General features: G+C 40.3%; 1 long non-coding RNA gene across 1 annotated transcript; it reads right to left on the minus strand.

The window, feature by feature from the left end:
* Positions 1–9,462: 9,462 nt before the first annotated feature.
* LOC117527875 lies at positions 9,463–14,290 on the minus strand. Its single transcript, XR_004565630.1, has 2 exons — positions 13,742–14,290; positions 9,463–9,701 (listed from the first exon to the last, which is right to left on the minus strand). It is a non-coding gene; the product is annotated as an uncharacterized LOC117527875 (long non-coding RNA).
* Between the last annotated feature and the right edge of the window lie 7,507 nt (positions 14,291–21,797).

The following is a 21,797-nucleotide window of genomic DNA, read 5'->3' on the forward strand; positions in this document are numbered from 1 at the left end:
AAAAATCCTAGAAATAACTGGAATTCTAGGAGTATATCACCAAAATTTCTTAAAGTGCCCAGGCACCGGATCAATAGCTTTACATGATCATTTATTAGTTTTACAAAGAAAGAGACGAAAGTCTGAGCATTAGCAATAGCCGCTGGTCATCCGCCATCGTGTCGACAAACCTGCTGTGACCAAGAGGGTGCGACCTTTCAGTCTGCTGACTACAAACAGACACTTGAAAAGAAAACGCTTTCACAGAGGCTTCCGTGCGGCGGCAACTCAGACCAAAAACCCCATCAGGTAAGGCTGTGAAGTCTCCTTTGCTTCCTGCTGTCCAAACCCCGAACCCGTTTAACTTCTTCAGGGCTTTAAAGTTGAGGTGCCCCCCCACCACCACCACACAAACACACAAACACAGGGCCTGCCTTCAGGGCCAAAGCAAAGCCTCTCTGATAAACGTCCTGCTTTCATAGTTTGCTCACCTGTTTGTTAGAGTCTGTGAACATGTTGAGGTTGTTTGGTCGATACACACTCACCCTGGGTTCCTCACTGTCCGATCGGGTCGCATGCCAAAAAAAAGTAAGAGACACACAAATGTGCATGCTCTCTCATTGATCCTGTTGACACTGTGTATCCGTGTGTCTTTTCTTTTTTTTTAGGTGATTTTCTGACCATGCGGATGGTGAGAAATCGGAATTGTTTGCATTGGTTTTGTGTGTTGTGTGTGCTGATGAAATGTCATCACAGAAAGCACATTTTATCCACACTTGAAATCCTGAAAGTCACTTAAAAAATACTCTGTGGCAGCAGATGGAGAATGTATGCCTTTGCTATTGTGGAGCAATCCCTGAATTTTGCATTTACAACTGCAAAATTATTGTATTTTCTGAGGGCCCCTTTACAAATAGTGTGAATTTGGTTGATTTGCGCATAAAGCGAGCATGAAGCAGGATTCGTGTGCAAAACGTGTAAAATCGTAGCTGCTTCAAACGCCTCGTAGACCTGTTGCTACAACTATTTGCGCACACCAGCAGCTGAAAGACAAAGTTTGCGCTGTGCAAACCCATCGAACCCTCTCACAGCAGGTGTCGGCCAAATTTTCAGGTGACACGCACAAACATCTAACACCGCTCGTTTGGCACTTAGAAAATGTGTGGCCATTTGCACTATTAACACTACAACAGTCAGCGGACGATCACTGTCATGCTGGCAGTGAAATTTGTCTAAGTGCCCCACGAGTGTGGCTTTGGTGTGTGTGCGCTAAATTGACAGCAGGTGTGACCGCTGACAGAAGCGGCTGTGGAGATCTGTGGATCTGTACGTCCCAACTGGACAACACGTACTGTGTTTAAACGAACCTGGACTAACAACTGCCCACTGTGACGCACGTGTGTCTGTTTGCTGTCATCACGTGGACATAAAACATATATTGCTGTGGGGATGGGCTGCAGTGAGCGAGCGAGCGTGTGCATGGCGTGCAAATTGACAGGCTACCCCCAGGTTGAAACGGACCGTCAGATCATAACACGCAGCGGGTGATATGACTATCACATCACCCATGTGAGCTCTGTTCCACATGACACAGTGTCTTTGCTGCGGCGTGCCAGCCACAAGACACAAGTGTCAGGCAGGACACGTGCGAGCTGGCTGGATGCACTGGACCAGCAGATGTGAACATGAGAAGAGCGAACTGCTTCTCATTCATGTCATTTCATGACTGTATGTCTGTGGCCAAGGGTCATCTACAGAGGAACAGACAGATCATATTTGTATTGCCCGCTTGATAAATGCAGTGTTTTTATATGGTGTGTGGGTATACTTTATTTTAAATACGTCCATCTCCTTCCTCATATCAGGCAGGCTCCAGCATACATAGGACAGTGATTGTAGCTCAGTGGTAAAGTTTCTGACTGGTAATCAGAGCTTTTGGAAGGCACAGGTTCGAGTCCCATGGGTGGCATGTAATTTTATTTTTTTTAATTTCAGCAGCTGCATGATGTATAGCCACATTGCGCAGCTGCTGTGAAAAGCTGCTGTGTCCCGCATGCACAGAACCGTCGCAGCATGTATTTTTTATTTCTTATTTATTTTTCTTCACAGCAGCTGCACGATGTGTAACCATGTTGTACAGCTGCTGGCAGTGTGTTCCCATGTGCATGAACCGTCACACCGGCATCATGTACACCTGCCCGTCGGCGCAATGTTTCGTGGTTTGATCATACAAGCTGTTGCGCTGTGAGTTGCCCTGAGTTGTAATTTATTCACACTATGTGTGAAGGGGCCCTGAACAATGTTTGCTTCAATACAGCAAAATGATAAAAACCAGTGCAGATTTCATTACAACAGATCCAGATCCTGGTTCCCAGCCCTATTTCCTTGATGCTTCCCCGACTTGAAATGAGTTTTGATTTCAATTAAGTGTGTTATTATGACTTTACCCTTCTAATTTTTACAACCTCTGAGCAGACATACCCTTTGATAACCCTTGTGATCTTTGGTTCCCCCAGCAGCATGGTGGATTAGTGGTTAGCATTGTTGCCTCATGGCAAGAAGGTCATGGGTTCGATTCCCACCTGTGGCCTTTCTGTGTGGAGTTTGCATGTTCTCCCCGTGTTTACGTGGGTTCCCTCTGGGTGCTCTGGTTTCCTCCCACATCTAAACACATGAAGGTTAGGTGAACTGGAAACTTAATAATTGTCCAGGTCTCTCCCTTGAAAAAAGGTCTCGACCTCAATGGGACTAACCTGGTTAAATAAAGGAGTCAATTAAAATAAAGTTGGGTTCAGTCCTAGACTTTATATAAAACAAGACAACAACGAAGTTAAAAAGAAGCCAAACGATCACTATTGCCCCTTAGTGACTGGGTCAGTATAACACTATAAACTCAGCCTTAATAATATTGAACAATTATGGAAAATCTTTGCTATTTGTGAACTACAATTTATATTTGGTCTTTTTTCCTTGTCAGATCTTTGTGACATCATAAATGGGATGTTTAAAAAATGAGATAAAACGAAAAATTGTCTCATAATGCGAAAGAAATTAAATCACCATCCTCCTTCAGTGTTTGCAGAACTCCAGCCTTTGTCCAAGTATACATGCAAATGCACAAATCTGCAGAAAAACTGACAATAATAAAAAAAACATAGGAAAACATTCCTAGTTATCAAAATGTTGGGAGACCTGTAGTATCCGCTTATTTGTGTGTTTGCTACAAGAGACATGACGTTAGTTTGGAGGCTTTTTATTAGACGGCTGGAGGAACAAAGGACATTTTTTTCGCAGATGCCACTGGTCATCTCTGCTTGCGTGTGTGTGTGTGTGTGTGTGTGTTTGTGTTTTCAGTTAGATTTCTGCTATTGTACATGTGGCAGAAATATGCAAAATGTCACATTTCTGTTTCACGAATCCATTTTTGGGATTATCTGATGAATAACTATTCCTTCTAGCATGTCTTTGAAAATATTTTCCTCAATGGGGTCTCCTTTATGTTCAGCTCAGATTTTCTGTCAGTAGTTTTGGTAAACCTAATCCAAGGTTGCCTGGCTACGTTCAGTTTTTTCTGCTTGATGCGGACACCTGCATGTATTTATTTTTCTTTAGCTGTTGACTTTGAATGACAGAGTGCCTGAGGTGAAAATATTGTAATATTTACCTTTGTAGAAAAGTATTTTCTCCTTCACACAAATGTTAAAACATTAGCTCCTCACCTGCAGGGAAATACTTTATTTTTTATTGTTGTAAAAAGCCTTATTCATAATAAAATGTTCACACAATTATGCAAATAACACTGAAAGCAAACCTGTAATTTTAAAAAAGTTAAATTGTTTTACAAAATTTAATACTGACCAGCAAATTGTTTTGCAAAGAAAATAATGAAATGCAGTAAATAAACAACTTTTCCTTTCTTTCTCTTGCATATTTAAAGGCAATTTTAGTACTGGGAACAATAAAACACTTGAAAGCACATGAACTATATTTACCGCTGTGGAGCTAATTAAGGACGTGATCTGAAATGTGTTTTGTGTGAAGTCTGAGGTGGGACCCAAAGGGCCAGCAGCCTCACAATAGGACGGCGATAATGCAGCAGAAGTCGGAGAGCTCCAGTATGAGGGAAAGCAGCTCCCCTCCCTGGCCTGTGTGCTGATGGAGCTGCACTCCTCACCCGGGGCTCCAGGGCTCTGACACTGGACCTTATTTTTCATGTGGGCTGCACACGTCTCTGCTGCAGTCAACGTTGCTCCCTTTGTGCCAGCCCTCCCCCCTTTAGAGCAAAAGACATGCATGATTTCATACATGAAAGATATATGTAATTGGACAGCAGGGCCTATGCAGTGCATTTACAATTCTAAACAGAATATGTTCAAACCAGCTTCCTCTGCCCCCCCCCCCCCCTTTTCTGAGAAAACGTATCTGCACGCAAACACACGACATAAGAAAATAGACATACACAGCTTATCGTTTTTGTTCAAAATATAGAACAGTCGATGCCACTGTATCTCTGTTATATTTTATCATTTAACATAAACAGATGTGTTGCAGGTGAATGTGAAATCAGGTAGTTGTGCAAATTGTTGCATGTAATAATGAGTTAATGCTGAAGCTGTTGCCACATTGTCTCATGCTTTTGGTGGTTTTAGGAAGAAAATGTCAAGTTCATTATATTATTCATCATGTCATCCGATGACCATTCAATTTGTGATTAACAGCCTTTTATAATGTGCAGCATTTAATGAAACTTTTAAAACTTATGAAACACTACTAAATATCAAACATTTGATATTTTAACAAGGGTTTGAGCACTGCTCACCTTTAAACATACATCATTTGTTTAATGTGATAAACATTTACTTTATTTGGCCTCTGGCTTTATTTTAAACAACAGCAGCTTTTGTCAGTCATTTTATTACTGCGTCAGTAATGCTCTTTTTTGTTGTTATGCACCAGGAAGTACAACAACAAAGAAAATTTTTGTTTTGTTTTTATGCAGTTTGCAACTATTTATTAATTATTTTCCCCTTGACACAGTGATGATGGAAAAAAAACCAAAAACAAAAAATGTTCATGAAAATTCTGTGGTGTCTAAAACTTTTGCACAGTACAGTGTCTTCAAATAAGTAATGAAATAAAAATGTATATATTATAATTGAATAGTGCACCACAGAATCAATAGAACAGGGTTGCTGCATTGCAAAAGTTATATAAAACCAAATTTGGTTAAACTGTGAATTTTAAAAACATTTACTTGTATGTTTGAGTCAGCAGTTGTTTGTTGTGGGTTTTTTTTATGTGTGAATCTCTGTGTATTTTAATATTACCTGATGACACCTTAATCTACCGAACCACCTAGCAGACCTAAAGTTACTGCAATATGATAGTACACCCCCCCCCCCCAAAAAGAGAAATGTTTTCCACCTACAGACTGAAAATATTGATTACACATGAATAATAAAAATAAAAAAAAAACAGGAAAAAAATAGTTTCACAAGGCAGTGACCTTGATATTTCAAAGCATTACCAGTATTAGAAATGAACTTGAAATAACTATCAAGCAGACTCATTCAATAATGACAAATTTCAACCAGCTTCACTTCAAGATTTAAAATTCATTTACAAAGTGCCATGAAAGGATTTATTTTTTGATTGTGATGCACATGCTATCCTCTAACCTATGAAAGAGAGGAAAGAGGACATGACATTTGACCATGGGGAGGGTGTGACCTTTGAAATTCAATTCAATTATTTATACAGCACCAAATCACGACAAAGCTGCCTCTTAAGACACTTTTTGAAAGTATCTTTTTATCATCATGATTGCAACTCATAAACTGCAAAGTTTCAAAGATAGAATGTTCCTAAATTATCAGAGCCAAATGAGAAGTCATATGAATTGATTTGAACTTGATGTCAGTGCTTGCTGATTAGCCTGTAGTGTGTCTGTGGTATCAGGAGTTAACCTGAGACAGAAAACAAAAAATATGAGTGAATGAAGCTCTAAGGGTGCTGTGCTGAAATTCACTAAATACACTGACAAAGTGAAAAGCAGTCCAGGTATGTTCACACACCTAGCTGAACTGAGCTGAATCTGAGAGTTTGCTGGATGTTTTTTTTTTTTGTTCAGATTATTCCAGAGTTGTTAGTGACCTGTGTCTGTTCTGACTGTCCTCACATCCACCTCAAAACTGGATTAGATCTAAGACCACATATACAAGTGACCCAAGTCTGACACACACCAAGCAATCACATGACACAGACATGGTCAGACTCAACACTCAAATTCAGGTTGCTTCACTTCGAACTGATAGTGTGAACACAGGGATTAAACCAAAAAAAAGGCACATTTTGAACTAACGATCTTCATCTCCAATGTTTCATATCTCCCACAGAGGTCTCTTGCAGGATCCTCAGTTTAGGTGTTAGCCACGCCCCTCTCTGGCATGCAAAATTAAACACCTTCCTTAACAAGCTAACATAAAAAAAAAAAAAAAAAAAAAAGGGACCAGCTTCCTTTTATTGGTCCCTGGGTCACTGCTGGGAGCACAGCAGGCTCAGCTGAAGAAGAACAGACAGGCGATCCGTGACCTGCCACACCCCCAAACCCAGCCATGGGCAAGGTTACCTGTGGCACAGCTGATAAATGGAAAAAAAAAAAAAACTAATTCCAGCGAGGAACTGATTTCCACCGAGCGCATGAGGCGTTTTCACACTTCTGGAAGTGTTGCTTTAAGATGAGCCAGTGTCGTTTTCCTTGTAACTGCACAGATGCTGCATTTGCACCAGTTGAAGTAAAATTACGCATGATGGCACAGTTCTGCGCACAGTTAACACACACACACACAACACGCACGACTCATTGGCATTCGTCAATCGGCGTCACTGGTGTTCCACTCACGTCATTGATTTGAATTGTAAAACCCTTCTCGTCTGATTAGATCTCCAATAATCAGCAATTACGCGCGTAATTTGGCGCATTTACAGTGTTATTTAAAGCTCTGTGCGCAGACGTGTATTTACAAGCTTTGTCTTTGTTTTTTCGCCTTTTAAGGATGTTGTGGCTTCAATCTTTTTTTCTAAATGATTCAAATTTATTTTTGTCTTGTAGTCAGATGATGTTGAGGCATCCAGAGTGCGGTGCATCTTAGCTGTAACACCCCTTGGCAACAATCCAAAATGCGTACATGTGCCCTTCTGTGTCGCTTCACCTGTCATCTTTCATCTTGTCGTGTTTCTCTCTCTTTCTCTCTCTCTCTCTCTCCATCTCTCTTTCTCTTTTTTTTTTGGGGGGGGGGGGTCTTCTTAACATCATGGAAAAATACCGTTAAACTTTGTGATATTCATGTGCAAATGCGGCGATCTTAAAGTGCCTTTTTCAATACATTTGGCAGAGGGAACCAACATTCTCCTTCAGTCTGTGCTGCTGTAGCCTCGAGTGCTCATATGGCTCTGATTGGGATCCTTCTGTTTCAGCCTCTTCACTGTGCGTAAAAGTGCACGAGTCCCTCGTCCATAAGACAGCAGGATTTATCCATTATTCACCACATACCCCACCTGAAATATACATTGCCACATGACCCGGGCATTGTGTTTTACTGTTTTTTAACAAATAAATCTTAATAATTCATATTTACACTTTCAGACAGAATCGTAAACCTTTTGGAAAATTACGCGCCAAACACACCATTATTTTATTTTGAAATTATTTCACCAGTTTTGATTCTGTTGCATGTGAGAGCTGCCAGAGTTTGCTACTAGCGGGGGGGGGGGGGGGGGGGGGGGACGAGGAAGAGAGAGAGAGAGAGAGAGAGAGAGAGGAGGGGAGGAAGACAGAGAGAGAGAGAGACGAGCAGAATTGCAACAAGAAAACAGGCTGTTAAAGTCCAAACTTGTGACCTCTGAGGGCACAGGTCACATCATATCCATCACTGGTTTGAAGCGATTTTCTTCAAAAATGTTTAATGAATTTGAAGCAGTGGTTTGGGGGTGATGAGGATGTTTCACATGGACTGAGACTTGGCAGCCTCACTACTCTTTTCTTTTGTCTTTATATTATTATTATTATTATTATATTATTATTATTATTATTCCTGATGGTTGGAAAAAACATATTGTGTTTCCCCCCTCTATCGTGGCTAGTGCCAATAACAGGAAATAAAACGCCAAATTTAATATTTTTTTAACTATTTTTAAAAACATTGTCACGGCACCGTGACACCGTCCCACTCGCCACGTGCGTGTGCGGCACGCCAGCCCACGCAAGTCGGTGTATACACTGATTTTATTTTTTCATTTATTTTTTACGTGTTCCATTTAATCTCAGCTGTTATAATAATATCAAAAAAAATCATGGGAGTTTGCCCTAAATTGTCCAACACACCGTGATGTTGTTTTGCGCTTCCCTCCTCCTTTTTCAAATATTATCACAGTCCAGATTTCGAATAATCATGTGGTAACAGTTTTTTTTTTCTAAAATGTAACGTCAAAGTGTTTTTGAATTATGCATAGGATCATTACAGGCAGAACGGCTAAATGGCCGGCAGAAGGATTGATATGCTTCTTGTTTCTCATGTAAATGAGGCAGACTGACCAGGACGGACGCTCGTCATTTTATCTGCACCCCCCCCCAAAAAAAAAAAAAAAAATCACAAGCTTCAGCAGAAAACAGCCGTTTGTTCACTACACAAACACGCTGCCAAACGCTCCTCAGGTGGTGCTGCTTCTTTTAATTCTACAGAACCGTTTTCAATTGTCACAAGAAATATTTAAATCTGGGGAGACCGTGTCAAAAGATACCAAACAAATAATAACGGGCAGATAATAAATCGAATTTTATTCAGTGGAATTTTAATATTTATATTTATTAAACAGCATTTGTTGGTCACCAAACACAAATTAAAAAAAAATTCTAATAAGACCAACCACACACTCAAGAAAAGAAAACACCAAAGGGGAGCGGGTGGGGGTGCACTAACAGCAGACATTACAAATAAATAGAAATAAAATAAAAGCACATGTCTCCAGAAAATGTGTCAGACAAAATCTGACAGCACATGTTTTGATTTTGGTCAATCACGCATGCACATTCCAGCTGAGAACATTTAATCATCTTGTGACACAGTGAACAGCAGTTTTATTCAGTCTTTCGATACAATACAGGCAGGATTAAATAACAACGCCAATTAAAAACCTGGCTTTTCAGTGTGGTGCCAAACATGACACGCAAATAAAACAGATAAAGCGCTAAACCCAAACACTGCTTTTGAAAAAGTGGAGTCAATGCATGAAATAAACGCTTGGAAAAACATCCAGAAGTGAAATACAGAAGCTTAAAAAAATAACATCCATGACTTCAAACATTTGGAGATAATTAATTTAATTATCGTGAACTTTTAAAACCTGAATATATGCATATTTGTGTTGATGTTTGCGTTAATTAGGTCAAATCCTCTTGTGATCTCAGATGCGCCTTTTTTTCGAACTCCAAATCTATCATATTATCATCTGGAAATGCGCAAACATTAAGCATTATTTTGTGATTTGCACCAGGTTATTGCTAAGCTTTGGGTGCGCGCGCACGGGTTAATGTGAGGAGTAAAGGGAGTTGCACTTTCGCAGCTGGTGTGCAGACGTTTGGCTGCTGTGAGAAGTTGATGCGCTGCTTGATCCCTGTGGTCAGGCTGAACATAAGAGGGCCTCCCATTGCACCTGGCTGCACCCTGCAGACAGAGCCGGACACGAGAGCGCGTCACATGTGTACGAGCATGCGGCCAAAACTGTCCGCCCTATTCTTAAAATAATAATAATAAAATACAAATAATAAATAAATAAATAAATAAAATAAATGGTCAACTAAACACTTTTATGCCACTGATTGGAATTATAGTGCCATTAAATGTGATTAATTTTACGCACAATGTAATATAGTTTTAAAATATTCTCTCTTCTGCATCATATAAACTTGAACGTTATCAGTCCACTTACACACCTGCTATTTCAAAACTTGTGTTTTCATTAACCTCAACAATAACTGAAATAAATGCAATTTTCCCAACTTATAAATCAAACCGTTTTTACAGATGTTTCCCCGCAATGAACATCTGGAAATATTTTTGATCTCACTCAAACTGTTTAATAAAGAATGTCTGATGCCATTTTCCTCCGTGTTTACCACAACATGAACATAAATGTGTTAATATTGCAGCATCTAAAAATCCATAGAATTTCTAATGGACTGTCATTTTTTTTCTACAGTTTTTGATTTTTTTATCCAACCCCAAAGCTTTATAAAAGCGAAAATCTTTGATTACGTTTCGTCTCCCTTTGTGTGTTCCACATGAATTAAATATAAGTAGAATATTGGAAGTTTTTGATGCTTTTTTGTTTCATGAACTTCCGTTGATGGTCCCGTGCGCGCCACGCGTTTGGCGCATTTTAAGCTGCAGCGCCTTTCTTTGTCACTGTCATAGCCACAGGTTTGTGTGAATTTGCAATGCCACTCATCGATGTGTGCCTATTGAGGCTGGCACGTGGACAGTTATCCTTCCCACAGAGAGCGCAGTTGAATGTCGGCGACACAAAAGCTTCAGACCCTGTCGCTTCCCCCCGATCTCACCCCACTCCCCCAACCCCCCTCTTTTCAGAGACGCACGGTCCCTAAAAGCGTCTTGTTTGGACTGAGTCCAGTCAGTGATGGAGCCGTGACAGTCAAGAGGCCTTTGCATAACATTTGTAAACTCAACTTTGCATTGTCGGGCCACCGAGTGGCTCCAAGCTGCTTCCTACAAGCCTCAATTACACCAGACGTGTATTAATTATCTCCTTTATAACGCATCTCGTATGCCATTTCCAACCTATTCTTTTATTATTATTTTTTTTTATTTTTACAAAGAGCAGACGAATCCTGCAGATTTCTGCAGTGTGCATAAGGCGCACGGGGCGCACGGAGTTTCCTTGTTTTTCAGAGCTGGTGCTACATGCGTAAAATCAGGTATCAGATCAGGTATCAGTGCCTCCTTTTGGCTTGTGGAAGGCTCAAGTGCAGCAGCCACGAGAGGAGGAAGGGGGGGGGGGGGGTCCTGGTCACACAATGTGCATTATCACAGATTTTGTCGTGTTTTCCCAGCGTGGAAACGTGGGGTCTCCATAAACCCTCACACACTCTAAAGTCAAAGGCCTCTGCTAAATCCTGAATGTATATTTCATATGCAGCTTGGTGTGTGCATTAAAGGAAAATCAGCTGCTACATCCGTGCCAGGCACTTCTATCAACATGCACATTAAAACAATATATATAATTAAAATATAAAAAAAAAAAAATCACCCATCTACAGATCATCCCCTGAATTCTACAGCGTTTGAACAGTTAGTCACTGTGCCGGAATTTACGCAATTAGATCCGCATTGTTTCAACAAATAGCATCTTATGGGAGCAGGACTTTATGGAGCTGTTTGTACAGAGAGTGTGCACACGCCAGAGTGAAGAATTGTCTATTTCTTCTGAGAAATAACAATAATATATATATATATATATATATCACAACAAAGAAACTCAAAGGTTGAGTTTAGGAACACAGCGAGGACACTTTTGCGTCGGTTGCGCATAATTTCCTGAAAGATAATAAGAAACCATTTTTACTCCAAAAACATTAATATGATAGCAAACACTGACTGTCATGTGGTTTTATTCTTTATAAATGTGAGAAGGTAATGATAAACCTGAAGTGAAGTCCGGATATGTCCAAACGTATCCACGCAACTGTGACACTTGATTATTTTGGACAAAGTATTGACACTCTGTCCCGAGCGGTTTACTGACAGATAAAATGTCCAAATCCGTCACGTGATCTTTAAGAAAACCTGGTTATGTTTACTAAACACTTACACTCGCATATTTGTCAAAATGTAAGCAAATTGTCATGTGGCACTGTGAGGTTTCGACGAACACACACACACACACACACACCACACACACACACACACCCACACACACACACACACACACACACACACACACACACACACACACACACACACACACACAGATGATTTTTTTTTCTGCACTTAGAAATCTCATATTTCCATAATTCTACTGCTGAAAAAGCGCACGTGTTATCTTATGATTGAGATGACCGGATGGTACATTTTATATATGAAGCATTATTTTGTGACAGTTAGAGGTGTTATTTTGAACTTACAGCTGGCTGTCAGAGTCCACGTCGTGTCGTCATCGTCACGTTCAAGCAGAATGTATTTATTTTTATTTATTTACCTTAAATATTTATCTGTTTTTCTTATTTAATCAAATAATGTGGGCATACTCCTCTGGTTTATATTAACGTGTTGTCAAACCGATCACATTTGTTTTTAAATTATCATGCAGCTCTAAACATTAAATACACACCAGGTCCATATTTTGTATCACGCAGGCTCAAAGTGAACATTTTCCGACTCGCACACGCGCAAATCTGCGTGCAAACTTTCTGTTTGTGCACCTTAATGTCAGTGCTTAAAAATGCACAAACCCAAATGCGCGTGCATGGCTGAAAATATACAATAACCTGTTTTCTTTGCGCACTCAAACGTCATTACACGGCGGCATCTCGAATATAATCATGAGCACAAATCGACCTTTTTCTTGATTGTTCTTTTGATGCGTAATTACAATAAAACACGGTGGGTAATTTAACATCACTTTTAGTTGGGGTTTAATAAGTCGGTTATGCGTTTTAATAAGTTAAATCTCTGTCTTGTGTCGTGCTTAAACTGAAGAGAAAGACCAAAAAAAAAAAAAAAAAAACGACGTGTGACCGCTAATGCGTTGTAAATAGTCAAAGTATGTGCATATATTTGTGGGCAAAATGCGCAAAATGTGAGTAGAAAATGTTTTTAAAAGTCTAAATATCGGCGGCACAGCGCGCTCGCGGCGCGCCCGCAGCTCCAACTTCCCCCCCGTTCTCATCAAACTCACACTTTTCCGCTGCTCTTAATTCCATATTTTCAATTCCTGATCATTACTTTCGTCTTTTCCTACTTGTATCTATCCATCCATTCCTCCCTCCTTCCCCGGGCCCCCTCCCTCTCTCTCTCTCTCTCTCTCTCTCTCTCTCTCCCTCTCTCTCTCTCTTTGCTGAATCTTATTGATCCAGAAGGCGGCTAATTAGCCCTTCCCTTCGTGCCTGTGTAATGAAGCACATGCGCACTGAATTAATCACAGCCATTTTTTGCAGGAAACTAATTAGCAGGAATAAAGATCCAAAGAGTTTTTTCTTTTCAATCATCAGATCTCACTTTCACCTCTTCCTCGCTCCCTCTAACACAAGACTCACCGCCTGCTTTGCATCCAAATTATTTTTATATCGCCTTTAACAACTAATACTTCGGGGTTTTTTCCTCTTTTTTGTAACACTCCGCAACAACAATGATCTTTCTTTTGCCACCCTAAGCGCAAACTGACCAAAAGGGGGACTTGCCTTGATGGGATCTTTAGCTAAATCGTCTCAATACTGGATTAAAAAGCGAGGATCACAAAGCGGCAGCGAGAAATTGTAAGTTTGAACTTTGCGTTTGTGTCTTTTCCTCTCTGTGTCTCCACGATCTCCTTTTCCTCGCTGTGCTCTTTCCTCTTGTCTGCTCCTACTTTTTTCTCTTTTTTTAGCGGAGCTGGTTATTCTCACACTGCGAGGAATAACCGGCGATCACAACTTCGTTTTCATGCAACTTCCTTTTGTCTGTTTTATTGTCGATATTTTATTTGTTACCTGTGTGTACACCAGCCTCCGTCCTCTCCTCCTCCGTGTGCGGGAGATAAGAAACGGGCAAATGCAGTCCGATCTCCGCAGTTCGTGGAGGGGGAAAAAAAAAAGAACCAAAAGGGAAAAAAAACACATTGTTTTTACGCACAAACGTGCGCATTTCGACCCGGTTCGGAAAAACCTACGCGGGGTTTTATCGGCGTCGAGGAGCCCGACAGAGGCTCGACACGCGGTGTGGGGAGAGAGAGCGGAGCAGCGGCGGCTCCTCGTTGAGCGCAGCCCCGGAAAAGGAGCTCCAAGTCCAGCTTGTGGGTCCGCGTGCGTCCGGGCGGCTGCGGAGAATCTCGCCGGTTCTCTCATTTTTTGGCACATTTGACACACATCCAGGAGTTTTCGTCTTACAAAACCTTCAGGGGAGGAAAGAAAAACAAAAAAACAAAAAAAATCCTCGCGGATATTTTCTCCGTCTGTGGAACGCGTCGTCCCCTCCGCCCCGTTTCTCTTCTCTTTACCCCACTTTTTTCGCCATCCCCCCCTTTAAAAAAATGTTTGCCTCTTTTTGGTGCGTTCTTGTAATATTTCTCCTCTCCATTCTTTCCCCCGGCCGAAGTCACATGTAAATCGATTGGCGTGTGCGTGCGTAACGGGGCTTGAGGAAAAACGGAGCCCCGGGTCTCTCTCCTCCGTGACAGGACCGGATCAGCAGGAGCTCGGAGGAGGCGGACAGCCCGGAGCGGAGGAGATACACGAGCACACTCCTACTGCTGCCCTCCGAACACTCCTCGGCTGGACCGCATCTAAACTTTCAGGACGTTTTTCGAGAAACATCACTCTGAAAGTGAAGTTTGTGTTGAGAACCCCAGAGACCCCGGAGAGTATCCGCTTTAACAGCGCACACTCAGGTTCCGTGTGTGCAGCAGCCGCAGCGACTTAACGTCGTTTTAGGAAGAAAAATACACACAACTACAAGAAAATACAAAATAATACTAATAAAGAGGGTAGGCTGCTCGGGCCTCTCCAAAATTATTTTTCTTAAATTTATTTTTGCACTAAATTCGGCGAAAAAAGTCCCTCTACAGAAATGCATTTGATCTTGACATTTACCGAGTGAAATCTCCACGCGGAGTGAAACCCGTGCAAGAGAATTTATCGGTCATCATTGGATATTTTTAAGCGATTGAAAGACGCGCAAAAAGGAGGAAAGCGCTTTTCCGTGCGCGCACAGGAAAGGATATGTGCACCATTGATGGGGGTGGTGATGGTGTGGGGGGGGTAGGAGGTCAGATAGCAAGCAACATGGGGGGACAGGGGTCATGGAGTGAGTGTGGAGATAAAAAAGAAGAGAGTCTCCCCCCCCCCCTTTTTTTTTTTTTTTTTTTTTTTTTTATAGTGTTACACACTGTTGTTGTAGTATACTGTGTTGTTATACTATTGTTACTACTGTTGTTATATAGTGTTACACACTGTTGTAGTATACTGTTGTTACATGCTGTTGTTATATAGTGTTACACACTGTTGTAGTATACTATTGTTACATGCTGTTGTTATATAGTGTTACATACTGTTGTTGTAGTATACTGTTGTTACATACTGTTGTTATATAGTGTTACACACTGTTGTTGTAGTATACTATTGTTACATACTGTTGTTATATAGTTACACACTGTTGTTGTAGTATACCTTGTTACATACTGTTGTTATATAGTGTTACACACTGTTGTTGTAGTATACTATTGTTACGTACTGTTGTTATATAGTGTTACACACTGTTGTTGTAGTATACTATTGTACATGCTGTTGTTTATATGTTACACACTGTTGTTGTAGTATACTGTTGTTGTAGTATACTATTGTTCATACTGTTGTTATTAGTGTTACTGTTGTTGTAGTATACTGTTGTTAGTATACTATTGTTACATACTGTTGTTATAGTGTTACACACTGTTGTAGTATACTATTGTTACATGCTGTTGTTATATAGTGTTACATACTGTTGTTGTAGTATACTGTTGTACATACTGTTGTTATATAGTGTTACACACTGTTGTAGTATACTATTGTTACATACTGTTGTTATAGTGTTACACACTGTTGTAGTATACTATTGTTACATGCTGTTGTTATATAGTTTACACACTGTTGTAGTATACTGGTGTTATATACTGTTGTTACATGCTGTTGTTATATAGTGTTACACACTGTTGTTATAGTATACTGTTGTTACATGCTGTTGTTATGTAGTGTTACACACTGTTGTTATAGTATACTGTTGTTACACGCTGTTTATATATTGTTACACACTGTTGTTGTAGTATACTGTTGTTACATACTGTTGTTACATGTTGTTATAAAATGGTAAATGGTAAATGGACTGCATTTATATAGCGCTTTTCCATCTGCATCAGACGCTCAAAGCGCTTTACAATTATGCCTCACATTCACCCCGATGTCAGGGTGCTGCCATACAAGGCGCTCACTACACACCGGGAGCAATAGGGGATTAAAGGCCTTGCCCAAGGGCCCTTAGTGATTTTCCAGTCAGGCAGGGATTTGAACCCATGATCTTCTGGACTCAAGCCCAACACCACTAGACCATCACCTCCCCCTTATATAGTGTTACACACTGTTGTTGTAGTATACTGTTGTTACATACTGTTGTTACATGTTGTTATATAGTGTTACACACTGTTGTTGTAGTATACTGTTGTTACACGCTGTTTATACATATTGTTACACACTGTTGTTGTAGTACTGTTGTTACATGTTGTTATATAGTGTTACACACTGTTGTTGTAGTATACTGTTGTTACATACTGTTGTTACATGTTGTTATAGTGTTACACACTGTTGTTGTATACTGTTGTTACATGTTGTTATATAGTGTTACACACTGTTGTTGTAGTATACTGTTGGTACACTGTTTATATATTGTTACACACTGTTGTTGTAGTACTGTTGTTACATGTTGATGTATAGTGTTACACACTGTTGTTGTTGTTGTATAGTGTTGTTACATGCTGTTGTTATATAGTGTTACACTCTGTTGTATACTGTTGTTTCACACTGTTGTTATACACTCCAACTTATCTGGTCTGCACTCCATGACACACTCACATGGTCTTGGTTAAGCTGGATCCACACAAGCTTTTTTAAAAAATCTGAAGCAACCACAAGCAGACTTGGCTTCGCACATGTATTGAATGGATCTGTGGTGATTTTCCGTCTCTCTCTTGTAAACACACTAAACAACTACTGTGTTGTAGGCAAGACAGACATATAGAAGGAGAACAGATACCCGCAGTCATGTGTTTTCCAAGGGAATGACTTTTCTCATGATACTGGAGCTGCAACACAATCTGGCTTTGAAAAAGGTCTAATTCTTTGCTCATGCAAGTTTAAAAAAAAAATGAAGAAAATGTAGTTGCGGATGAAGGTAAATTCACAGTGTGAGTCATAATGTAAACTAGAGATGTAAACGTTCAATATTCACAAAGGTTCCAACAGCTACATGCAAACTTTGATTCCTGATTCTAGCTGAGTTCATGTTTGTCATGAAATTTTACCGGTGTTCATCTTTTAGGCCAAGTGGCCCGAAACATCATATAGTGTGGCTCCAGATTTCAGGAAATGATGTGATCCCCATTCTCGAACAGGACAGTGGGTGTAGTAAGCAGCTGGTCCTTTCCTTTTAAAGTGACAGGCACAACAAGAGGTCTTTTATCAGAGAGCTGAATATAGATTTATCCTGGAATTCATCACATCAGAGTTTATGTTGTGTAATGCATCTGGTGGCTTTGCTTTTGGTCCTGTGTGTCTTTGTGTGCATGTGTCTGTATGTGAATATAACTCAAAGAGGCCTCTTATGATGCCCTGTAGTGCATGGCCTAAAGCACATAGCATGAATGCCGTTAGAGTGGGTCAAACTCCACCTTGCTAGTCACATAGCACATAATCCAAGCACAAAGTAAGGTGCAGGGTGCAAACGGGATTATATTTAGTGTGTTAATTAATCATGGGTGCGTTTTGAGCGCACCATGAATTAAACCAATCAGACTGTCATCTGTCATTGACTTTAAGAACGTCATGCACTTAAACCTGGCATATTTCTATTTTTATAGCAGACTCAGATTTGAGAGGTCTTCTGGCAGAGACACAGACTTTCTGCAAAGGGTCCTGGTCACCAACAAGGCTACTTGTGGCTACCAGGACCCTTTGATTATCAACAAGACTTACCAGGCAACTTGATCTTCATATCTGTTTTTATTTTACGTTATAGTCATTGTTCATGTTAAAATATGCTACACGGCCCAAAATAGGAGATACACTCATCCTCACCTGTATCTATCACAGTCCAAAATTTCAGAGTGGAATATGCAATCGTCTTTACAAAGGTACTTGCAGAACTGTTGTGAACGATCTGACATATTGACTTCATTAATCCTAAGGTGCATCCAAAAAGTATTGTCAGTGCTTCACTTTTTCCATATTTTGTTATGTTACAGCCTTATTCCAAAATAGATTAAATTATTTTTTTCCTCAAAACTACACACAATACCCCATAATGATAATGTGAAAAAATTAATTTATTTGCAGATGTCTTAAAAATAAAATACTAAGAAATCACATGTATTCACACCCTTTGCCACAAACATCAAAATTGAGCTCAAGTGCATACTCCTTAATTGGAGTCCACCTGGGGTGAATTCATTTGATTGAACATGATTTGGAAAGGTACACAGTTGTCTACAGAAAAGGTCCCACAGTTGACAGTGCATGTCAGAGCACAAACCAAGCATGAAGTCAAAGAACTGTTTGTAGACCTCTGAGACAGGATTGTCTTGAGGCACAAATCTGGGGAAGGGTACAGAAACATTTCTGCTGCTTTGAAGGTCCCAATGAGGACAGTGGCCTCCATCATCCATAAATGGAACACTTTTGGATCCACCATGACTCTTCCTTCAGCAGAAGCCCATCTAAACTGAGCGATCGTGAGAAGGACCTTAGTCAGGGAGGTGACCAGGAATCTGATAGTCACTCTATCAAATCTCCAGCATTCCTGTGGGAGAGAGGAGAACCTTCCAGAAGGACAACCATCTCTGCAGCAATCCACCAATCAGGCCTGTATGGTAGAGTGTGCAGATGGAAGCCACTCCTTAATAAAAGGCACATGGCAGCCCGCTTGGAGTTTGCCAAAGGCACCTGAAGAACTCTCAGACCATAAATTCTCTGGTCTGATAGGGCCTAGTTCAAAAATTGAAGCCAAAGTGTGACATAACCATCAAAATTTAAATGTGGTCTTTTTTTGTGAAATGTTAGCATTTTAGGTATGGTTTATATCAGAGATTCAATATTTCTATTGGTCTTGGTTCAGTCATTGCTAGAAATCTTCACAATACCTGAGAAGATCTGAAACCCTTACAGTTTTTTTATTCCAAAAATTGTATTCATTGCAACTTGAAATTGAAGTTTGGTCAATTGCCACATTACTTTTTCTATAATTTTATGATGATAACATATTTGGAACTATATTTAGGACACATATGGCTAAATACACATTGATTTGACACAATTTTGGCATAATTGGATCAAAATTTCCAGAAAAAAATTGCATACTACTTCAATAAGTTTCTTTCAAAAACACAAATTCTCTTATTTACTAAGTATAACAACTGTAGAAAATATGAATATGTATGCTTCAAATCCATACACAGAAAATGCAATTGAGACATCACCAATAGAGTAACATTGAAGCAATGGAAAGCATGCTAAGTGTTACGCTTGCGACAAAATTGTTTTCATTACATGTTGAAAAGGAAAAACCATTGGAAATGTTAAAGTTGCCTGTTTAATCTAGGTATAATATGTATGAAAGGCACCTACAACTCAAGTAAACATTTAGTTATATCAGATATATGAAACATTTAGGAAGAATTGCAGTTATATTTTCAGATAGCGCTTCAATTTTTTCCTTCAGAAGCAACAACCCCTTTAGTTTAAAGAGCCATTATAGACAATATGTATATATATGCTTTAAATCTTTGCTAATAAAAGAACACTTATCGCAACATGAATGGGTCAACAGACAAGTAACACAATTATAGATATGCGTTACGCTTGTGACACATTTTTGAAAATCCTTCTGGAAACCTATTAAACACAGAAAGTTAGCCCGATAGATAACTTATAAATTTGATCATGGCCTTATTGTCTAAACCTTACTTTAAAGTGAACAAACATATTAGTTGCTTAGGGAGTGAAAGAGATTGTCAGTTTTTTTTTTATTCTTTCTCTGAAAGTCCAAAGTGCCGCCTGTTCACAGGGACAGGATTAGCCACCGAACAAAGTATTTCCTCGGCTGGTAAGTCATCTTCATCCTTTCTCTTTGGCCAACAGAATCTGGAAAGAAAGATGTGCTTTATGCACCTTTAAAACAGCTCATTTGTTGTACTTTCAATGTTCAGTGTCACTAACTTTATAGCTATGTACCTGTTTCTGCCTGCTGGATGCATGAACTGATTGTGTATTTGTCTTCATTGAAGGCACCTGTCGCAAGCGTTACACTTCTTTCCAGTGAATTCAAGAAGAACCTAGGACATATTTTGCAGATATTTTGGCTCTACCTAAAGTCCTGTCACCTTATGATTTGCAATGCATTAACAAGTGAAAATTCCAACATGGAAAAGAAAAGGACATCCATATCTAATTCAAACAAAAAATTGTGAGAAATTAGATTGCATTTGATCGGACAATCAAGAGATACAAGGTTCTATTAGACAATAAACCGACCCTTTTATTTTTTTTTTTAACTATATGATTTGAATGATGTGCGATTCCACCAATCATGCTTGAACCCTCGTGCGCATGCGTGAGTTTTTTCACGCGTGTCGGTGACGTAATTTCCCTGTGGGCAGGCCTTGAGTGAGATGTGGTCCCGCCCTCTCGGCTGAATTCCTTTGTTTTCACACGCTGCTCGAGACTGCGCGTTGTTGCTTAATCAAAAATTTTTCTGGACCTGTGAGGAATATCCGAGTGGATACTATTCGAGAAATTAAGCTGGTTTTCGGTGAAAAGTTTAACGGCTGATGAGAGATTATGGGGTGTTTCTGTCGGTGTAAGGACTTCCCACGGAGCAGGACGTCATGCAGCGCTTCCAGGCGCCGTCGTCGGCTTGTTTTCGACCTGAAACATCCTAATTTAAAGGCTTAATGCACCCAGGACATCGTGAGGAGAACAGAGAAGATTCAGAAGAGGGCCGGCATGAGGACTTTATGCGGACATTCCACTGTTTAAGGACATTTTTAATGAAAGACGTCGCGGCAAATTCGCTGAGTCATTCCGTGACGACTCGGCTAATCTGTGTGCGCCGGGACAGGAAAAACACCGTCCGTGTTGAAAACCATTTGTAAAATTCAGGCGGCTTTTGATGGCTTTCAACAAGTGAGTAACTGAGAAATTGTTTAACAGCTGGGCATGTTCCAACTTGCCCCTTAAGTTTCCAACGGAGGTGTTTTTCCTGTCGCGACCCCCCGCGGTCGGGTCCGGCCCAACATGCACTCTGCCCGCATGGTCTTTCATTACAAAATGTCCGTTAACAACGGAATGGTCCAAATAAACTCCTCATAGCCGACTTCTTCTGAAGTTACTCTGTTTCTCTGACGACTTACTGCCGTCAACAGAGCCTGAAATGTGGAATTTTCAACTTGAAACGGCGAGACGCTGCCCTAGCCTCGAAGCGCAGATCGCCGTCAGGTGCCGTGGGCCATCCTTACGGCGACACTACCAGACCAAAATCTCTCATTAGCCCGTTAAAATTTTACCGAAAACCAGCTGAATTTATCGCATGGTGTCCACTCAGTTGTGCCTTACAGTTTTGAAAAAATTTTTATCAAACAAAGCAGCAGTCTCTGAGACCATTCCTAAACAATGAAAAAACGATGAGAGGGTGGGCGACTCCTCACTCAAAGACTGCCCACAGGCGCATGATTAACCGACAGGCGTGAAAAAACTTTGCATGCCCACAAGGGTTCAAGCATGTCTGATGTAATCACAACGTGAGTTCAAA

This window comes from Thalassophryne amazonica, chromosome 2 (assembly GCF_902500255.1).
Source record: "Thalassophryne amazonica chromosome 2, fThaAma1.1, whole genome shotgun sequence".
Classification (NCBI taxonomy): Eukaryota; Metazoa; Chordata; class Actinopteri; order Batrachoidiformes; family Batrachoididae; genus Thalassophryne; species Thalassophryne amazonica.